Here is a 9,120-nt window from a genome sequence, read left to right as displayed (position 1 = left end):
ACTCCAGCGCTTATTGTTCGTGGGGAGCCATGTGCGGAGAGACTCAGCAAATAAGACTCTTGCCTCACAGTTCAATCTGCTGAATCGCACGTTTGAACTGACTCACCCACACAGTGCCCATCACTAGTTATTTTGTTCACATTTTGCCAAGAGCATACTCCTGAGCCGAAACTGAAGTTGAGAATTTCCCAAGGTGTCAACCTCTATGTCCTAATAGCCTTTGATTATTTATTTGATAATATAAAGTTTCAATGGGCTTGTTCATGGTTCATGGTACATATGTAGCTTCCTCATCACCTTATGTTAATTTGCAGATCATGATGTATCCATCATTTGTTGCGGGATTTCTAGGCTCAGAAGTGATCAGTTTACATTTCTGGCTCTGTTAAGATCACTCCAATGTTGTTTTTCTAGTTTTGAAGTACAGCTGTATCCATGTGAACTAAGCTGGATATTATGCCAGAGGAACCTTGACAGTAAAAATTTTAAGGGACAAAATGATGGGAGGTCTGTAATTATCAAGGGCTTTGAAACCTCTAAACACTTGTGGTTATTGTTATAATCTCAATTTTTCATGTCCGTGTACAGCTGTATTCTGCAATGGAAGGCCAAGTGCATGCCCTAGACTACTAAAGCCTGCAGTCTTTGAGGACTAGTACATAGTTGGTTAAATCATCATGAAGGAAGTTTATGCATATGGATGATATGATTTTCCTTTGTAGAATTTACAATTAAACTAAAAATTAAATGTACAGGATAATTAATATCACCATTATTCATTTACAGTTAATTATGCATTCAATTAAGTAAGGAATGGATGAAGAAATGAATGTATGTTGTCTTGGAAAAGGTGTCTACACCAAGGATACCTCCTAATTCTACATGCTTTTATTTTAAGACAAGGTACCTATTTATACATATTGGTAAAATTTGGACTGTAAGATGACATATGCACACTTTTTTTGAGTCATTATTTTGATTTTTTATTTAACCTACCCACTCTCCTGGGTAATAAGAGAACTGTTTTTTTTTTCAACCTCCGATCACTCAGCAAAAACACCGTACAAGTTTCAGGCAGGTACTGTGTGGATAGGGCAACTGTGTGTCTTCCAATCCACATGTTCAAGTCATTTCTGACCATAAGATGTTAGTTTAAGGCTAGTGGCAATATCATTGACTACACTGCCTCAATTGATTCTCCTGCCAAGTGTGCACTGTGTAGCGACAGCCAGAAAACTTGGCAAACGGCTTCAGCATTGAATTGTCAGCATGCCCTTTATGCCGATAAAAGAGAATTTAAACGTTAGTACAGCTGTTCAGTGTGAAAAATTTAAGTCCATTCCCATTCAAAACAAAAGGAGAGACATACTGATTTTTTTAAGTGTTCTGATCCATGACAATGCCTGTCATCTCAGCACTGATGCAGCCAAACCGCTTCTTCAGCAATGTCAATGGGACATTTTCCATCACCCACCATGTTGACCCATTTTCCATGCTGACCTAGTGCCATGTGACTTCCACTTTTATGCTGAAATGAAGATGTGGCTAGCAGAGAAGTGTTTTCAATCAGGCGATGAGATTTAGGACAAAGGCGAAATTCATTAGAAGTCATTGGCTGCAACATTCTATGAAGAAGGTATAGTTAAGCTCGTACACAGGCATGACCAATTCCTCAATCGCCAAGGCGAATATGTCGAAAAGGCACCACAAGTGTGCTCAATATTTAGCTATGAAATAATTTATAATCATTCACTCTGTCTTTTGTTCTCCACCTTTCAGAGGTTGAAGAAAAACAGCCGTCATATATTGCATGATTACTTATTATTAACTTGAAAATAATCATGTATTGCTGAATGTGTGTTACCTTCTCCATCTGAACATAATCCATTTATGTACCACCCACTGCGGAGCTGAATATCCTTTCCCCGGTTCAGACTCTGGTGGGACCTAATGCTGCATCATATGCAGTTGTATATTGTTCTTTGTTTTGTGACCTATCGGATCATGCTTAGTTTCATCTTCTAGCTGCTTCTTAGAAGTGGCTCATCATTTGGGAGATATCTGCCAATGGGAGCAGGTTGAGAGAAAGTGAATGAACATGTGGCAGCCTCTGTTTTGGTCCACTGCAGCTAGGTGGGTGCTAGAAACCCTTTATTGTGAAGCCTTACCGGCCCAGTGCCTCTAAAATGTGGCTTGTGCCCACTGTCAGGACTAGGTGAGATTGATTTCTCATAATTCTGTTGCACCTTGGGAAACAATATGAGGCCAAAGACAGACAGAGCCACCTGGAATCAGCCTTTCAGGTGGCACCAATCCCCATTTTTTTATTACATTTAATCAACAGCTTGGATGAGTGCAAGGCTTCTAGTTTTAACATTGTAACGCCTCTTTATGTCATGCACTACGTCTAGTCTAATACCTACTTGCTCTTCCCTTTCTCTCAATTTTTTCTATTTTTTTGTATCCTTTACTTCTGTATACCATAATTTAAATGCTGAAATCTATAGCCTTAGAACAGTGGTTCCCAAAGGGGGGGGGGCCCCCGCTCTGCGATACACAAAACAAAACAAACGTGATGATAACCGTGTTAAAAGTCCTGTTAATATTTTAAGCATCTGGGGGGGGGGTCGTGCACCCCCCTTCCTCAAATGCTTAAAATATTAATCCTCCTATGCTCGCTGAAGCTGAAAACTCTTGGTTAGCCTGTAGGTACAATACCACACAAGGGTGGATTTAGGATAATTTTTTGGAGGGGCACCGAGGTCTGGCAGGCAAATGGTATTCTAATATTTGGGGTTAAAAACTACATGCAACAATTACCATACAAAATATATTCTTAATTTTAATATAAAATTTATTTATATGTAAATATTTTTAACTTTTATATTAAAACTAGCTGACCCGGCGAACTTCGTACCGCCTAACATTCAATGAACTTATAGTTTAGTTGCACCATTTATAAATAAAGAGCGGCAGTATCGTTTTAATCATATTTGATTTATTATAAATTAAATGAGAAAATATTGATGAAATAAAAATTATACGCATTCAGTTGTTGGCTATTTGTGTTATTAACCGTAAAAAAATGTTTTTAGGTCTAAGCCCGTAGCGTAAACTTGGCTCGTTCACGGGGCAGGTTAAAGCAACGCTAGACCGACGCTTGACTGATGCTCAAAATAGTGTAAGAAAAGCCCCTATTAAGCAGCATTCGTATCAAATGACTTTAGGCGCGCCAGTTATAGTATCTCTGTTTGAAAAAAATGCACTGCGTAAACGTGCTGCATGCGTAAACGCACCACGGTGTGCCCTACACATTCGGGTTTAATGTCTTGCGTCAAGCGCCTTCTGATAAACAACAGTTTTTGTTTTGTTATCAGGCGCAAGATAAAGCGAATGAAGCTAAATAAAAATAGCGAAGAGAAGCAGGGACTCAGCGAGGGGGGTTTTTTGGGGGTTAAAACTCCCCCAAAAGCTCAGAAAATCTTTTTATAATACATTTGGTTATTAATATTAGGGGGACAGATGAGACACAAAATATTTAACTGTTCACACAGCCGCAAAACCTACCATTTTGAACCTTTTATCCGAAAAAATGTCTGGGGAGGGTCCCCACACCTCTCGCTTACCTTGGCGAGTTTTCTATACTCTACAGACCCGCCAGTATTAACTGCGCCTATCCTTAATTCCTAGCTGCGCCCTTGAAGCGAAGGAAGAAATACAGCAGATGGTTTACCGACTCTTAAACATACCACATATTATATACCATGAGAAAATCATGGGTTTTCACTGACACATGAGAACAAACATCACAAAAACTGAAAGACTGACCATGCGATTTGTTAATCGTCATCACGAATGCAACACGAATTGGAAATTGAATACGTTTAAGCTCAAAAGGGCATATAAGTTGGGATAATGGAATCTTCGGAATGAGAACTTCCTCATCTTTGAATTTTCCTTTGAGTGTAGTGGCGTGAATCACTTTCATTATCAGTTTTTTTTATAACCAAACACGTCCCGTTGGATAGCTTTGGTTGGTTTAGGTTTCGAAAGATCATGAACACAGAGCCTACCTTTAGCTGTAAATCGTGCCGTGGTAAGCCAGGTGCGTCCAAGGACTTTAAATATTCAGATATATCGTTGGTGGCTTCGTCTTCATTTATTACAAAGTTAAAAGATTTGAATTCATACAGAGTACACGGACATTACTGATAATCAACAATTGCTTGGAGATTTGTTTACACACACGGTAGTTATGTGTTTGTTGACAACTCAATTCGAGCTGAGCTTACCTCTAATTCAATTATTTTAATACTATTTTAATATTACTTTAATATTTTTAACATGTTTGAACATTTAAATTTTTTTAAATATTGTTAAAAATATCAGTCAATACATTACTAAAAACGAAAAAAAAATCATATTTTTTTGACCGTCTTAACAATCAACTTCTAAAAACATATCTCTAAGATAAATTTGAATTTTTTTGGTGAACTTTTTCTATTTTTTAATGTCCTATATGTTATCCGGGGCTGAGAAGAATCCAAAAAGCCTAACGTCACTAAAATCGGTGCAGCCGTTCTCGAGTTATAAGTGTTCTAACTAACACGATTTTCGACTTTCTTTTATATATATAGATATAAAATTTATTGATATTTGTGCTAAAAATCTCATCCATTTTTTAAGCGTCAGGAGTGGGGGAGTCATGTGCCCCCATCTCGCCCCCCCCCCCCCCTGAAATCTGCCTATGCTACCACTATATGTGTAATGAACTGTGGTAGTGGATAAGGGAACCTTATGGAGTATTTCTGCTCCTGTTTTATTTTAATTAGAGAATGAATTTATTTTCATTTGGCACTAATCTAAATGTTGTGCTGCAACATTAGAAGAGGGCGCTTCAGTATGAAATTTCACTAATGCTAATGGTCATTAAATTATTCTAAGTTCTCTTCTTTTTGGGAAAACAAATGTTCTTCTTAGAATCCTTATTACCATCCCTCCTGTTTATTGAATGCTGAAAATGGATCTCTGTAGCTTGGTAAATGCCTTGTATCTTGCATTTTCAATTTATGTACTCTGCAGAAATATCAATTCCAATTTTTAGGAATGTGGTGACAGGCTGTCAAATCCTAAGGTCTTATGTAGGTGTTCCAAAGAAATCCATTTAGAATTAAGGCTTTTATTGGGAATGATAGCGCCTGCGTCAGCGATGTTACCAAAAGTTTATGTGACTGATAACAGCAATATCTGCCGTAGAAACCAGAAAAAAATGGTTCGCCTCTGTGAATTATGCAATTACACTAAGTTTACACCAGCATTTCTCAAACTTGATTCGATGGATCTAATATTGAATGATCCACCTGATTTTTTCCATAGGTTTTTTTTGTTACTAAAATACACCAAAAACTGTTCTGCAGTTGCAGCTTGATTTTTTAAAGCTGCAAATCATTAAAATGATCATTTTCCTCAAGAGTTGTTTTACTTTTGCAGTTGCTGTCTAAGTGAGATGGGATGGGTTCAGTGGCGTAGCAAGGGGGGGGGGGAGGTCCGAAATATTACAGCACAATTATTTCCCTTCATGAAAGGAAACAAAATATTGAAAAATCATGAATTCGTGAAAGATTCCTTTGGCAATTGAAGTTTTTTCGATTATGAAAAGGGTTAAAATTAGTTAAAAACCCTCAACTTATGACCCTGTTTTTCAAAAATTTTCCCCGTGATTTTGGACACATCCGAACGAAATTACTGGCGACGCCACTGGATGGGTTAATTGGATGGTGCATATTGTTTAAATTGAAATCTACCTATGTGAATCCCGATTTTTCAGTCTTTTTTCCTATGACTTATACAACGGAAGCGCAGTCGATATTTCCGAGTGTAAATGTACTTACATAAGCTTCAGTTTTGCCGAATGAGAAGTCGATCTACAGAATTACGTCTTCGCTAAAATTTCAGTCAGCATCTTCAGGTCGAAGATTTCTGTTGTCATGCTGAAACTGTTGTCAGCAAAAGCCAAATCCAAAAGCCAAAGGATGTGGTGAGAACCCAATAAAAATGCAGAAATCGCGAAGTCTACCATTTTAGACAAATCTCAATAGCTTTAGCGCAAAAGATTTTTTAGTTTTTTTCCTGAAAATTACTTTTTAGAAAAATTACTAAGTTTTTTTCTAGATTTTCTAGACTAGAAAAACTAGAAAAAACTTAGATCGCGCGAGAGGAAATCATTGCACGTTACTGTGCAATGTGCTGCTCTACGACCCAAAAATTATTCCTTCAGGTTCAAAATCAGGTTAAAATAATATTTATGAATTATTCCTTCATTAGGTAGTGAGATTTAAAAGCATACTTCTTGCGGACGCTGCGAGTACCAGTAATATTTGTCTTCTCAACGGCTTTGAAGGAGCGAGAGGCAGAGTACCTCGGGGAGTTGTTATTCAAATTTCATTACCGATATATTTTAATATGATATCGACTTTGGGAAAAGGCATTTTATTTGATCGATCTGTTTTTGTTTTCATGAAGCATCAGGCTTATGGCTACATTAATATTATATCTCTCTGCCCTATTCAGCGTATTCTTTTTCAATATGAGGAAAAGCGTATCGTAATTGCACGCCGCGGAGTCTGCCGAATTGCTACCCTGAGTAGTATAGGAATAATCAATGAAAATATTTGTGCATGGCTTGATTTTTTAAGCCAATATCACTAAACAAGGCAGCGAATTAAAATTATTCTGCCAAAAGATAGTTTTATGTGTCGACGAGTTTTTTTTCTGAGACGTTTTTTATCGATGTGCATTTATCCTAACAGTTGACCTTTCTAACGCAAATTCCTTTTCGTTACAAAAATTAAAACAATTTCATTTGGACTTGCATTTATTTCGATCTTCGGCGATGTAGGAATGATTTCTATGTACAATGTAATATGTAACGCATGTATATTTATAGATTCCAACAGATAATGCTTCTCAAATGAATGCCACGAAAGTCTTATCAACAAGAATCACAAATTTCGGCCAGGTGACTCCAGAAGTTTCATTTAATTATATTACTTATGTATCTCTATGTTTCCAATGATTTTTATCTCCTTCAAAAGAAATGTGTTTATAAGAATCTTAGAATACGTATAAATTCAATTGATGCGAAATATTGTGATTGGGATAAAATATTGCTCTAGAAAAATTACTATTATATTTTCCGATTTCGCAGATAATTTTAAGTCTCTACCGGCCAATCATCGCATTATTGATTGACTCTATTTTTGCTCGATGCGGTGGAACTGTCCCATCATTATCTGTCGGTGAAATAAATTTAATTTTCCACTTTGTATAAAAATTTAAAGAGCCGATTGGTTTCGAATCCTTTTTATCTTTGGATCTGGTCTGGGTGAGACCTATTGTATTTTAAATCTGCCGCTTCATAAAGTAAAAATTAAAAGTGCAAAATTGCACTTCATCCATTAATAGACGACGAATCAAAATTAGTGAGTTAAGCGCGCCGTGATATTTGAAAGACTGCTCCTGAGTCGTAGTCTTAGAGCCGTTCTAAAAAGTCACATATATTCGCCGAAACAACGGTTTTTGAGCTCCCTTTTTGGCGGTGATGTTGTGGGAATGAAAATTATGACGCGGCAAAGTTGAAGTTAACTCGGCGTAACGATGCTTTCAGAGTACAAAACGTGGCGGATTTTATGTTGTACCTCCTCATCCCACACACACATCTCATCATCCTTTTTTTTTAACCGCACTTTCTACCTTGGAGAGTGCCGAATTTCTCCCCTAAGCTGTGAATAAGAAAAGTCCATAAATCATGCACACCTCCTCTCCATTTATTCCGTGTCTTGACTTTTTATTCCCTAACCTTCAGTGTTTTTTTTCCTTCGAATAACTCGCTATGTGTGTAAAAAAAAACTAGTGCGGGCGTCCGTCCCATTTCCACCTTTTTCTTTTCTTCTGCCCGTGAACTTTTTCCGCTTCACCCCTATTTATATTTCCGCCCCATTCTACTTCTCCCTCCTGCCTTATTTTTCTTTCTTTTAAGGAGAGCTCACTACCTTGGTGAAAGGCGTCACTAGAAGGCATCACGATTTCTAATTTTCTTACTTAACCTTGCCGTTGGTGCGTTTAACTTTTTCAGTTTCTAATGTATGTGTGGTAAGGATAAATTGGTTCGGTTATTACTGATGTAAGCATTCCTCAAGTTAGTGAGGAATTCGTAGCGTTTTCACCAGTTTTACAGTGCGTATTCAGACAGTTTCGTCAGCAAGCAAGAGAATGTCACGCAACACCAGCTAATGTTGTTTTTTATCGTCGAATATAAGCTGCATGTATTATTCCATTTCATTTATGAATAAAAAGCTTTATCACTTAAAAATGCATACGAATACTTCGACAATTTTTACTTAAGTTTGCACGGCGTTAAGGGTAAACTTAAAAAGATGCGTTTTTATTTTCTGCATTGATCACTTTTATTTTAAATACAGTTTTGCATAGTTTTAATGATGAGTATCGGGAAACTCAGTGGTATTGCCTTTCGAACGTTACACTTTCCGCCAAGGTACTTTGTCTTGCGAGGTAGGTTCGCGACTGCACGATTTAGAACATGTATTCCACCCATTCTTATGCGTACATTTTTATAAAAATTCCTCCGTTGGACTCCACAAATTACCACTCAAATCTAAACTTTATCGGAATTTTCTTCCAGTTTTGACTTGAAGCGGCTGGTTGCATGTTCAATAATCAAATTGACGTTTTTTGATTCACGTTTGCCTCGAACTTTAAACAATGGTTTCTACACTGTTATGGTATTACTGGAATTACTTCTTGTTTTTAACTTTCAAGTAAATTTTCATTCGCCCGTTTCCACTAGATTTCGTGTGTAGTACCCAGTTTGAATATGGTTGGCATTTACGCCAGATTTTAAAAGACGTTATCTTGACACCTATTTTAACTACCTATACCAGATTCCCCCATCATGACATTTATAATTTTTATCTAGGTTTTGTATGTACTTATTGCCTTGGCTTCAAATCTACGACCCTCTGTGGACGATTTCCAAAAAAGTTGTCCTCAAATACGTCCGAGCCACGAAACCTACCTACCTTCTCAAACGCTTTACGGGGG

The sequence above is a fragment of the Ischnura elegans genome, chromosome 9 (assembly GCF_921293095.1).
Source record: "Ischnura elegans chromosome 9, ioIscEleg1.1, whole genome shotgun sequence".
Lineage (NCBI taxonomy): Eukaryota > Metazoa > Arthropoda > Insecta > Odonata > Coenagrionidae > Ischnura > Ischnura elegans.
Note: the sequence above shows the minus strand (reverse complement) of the source record.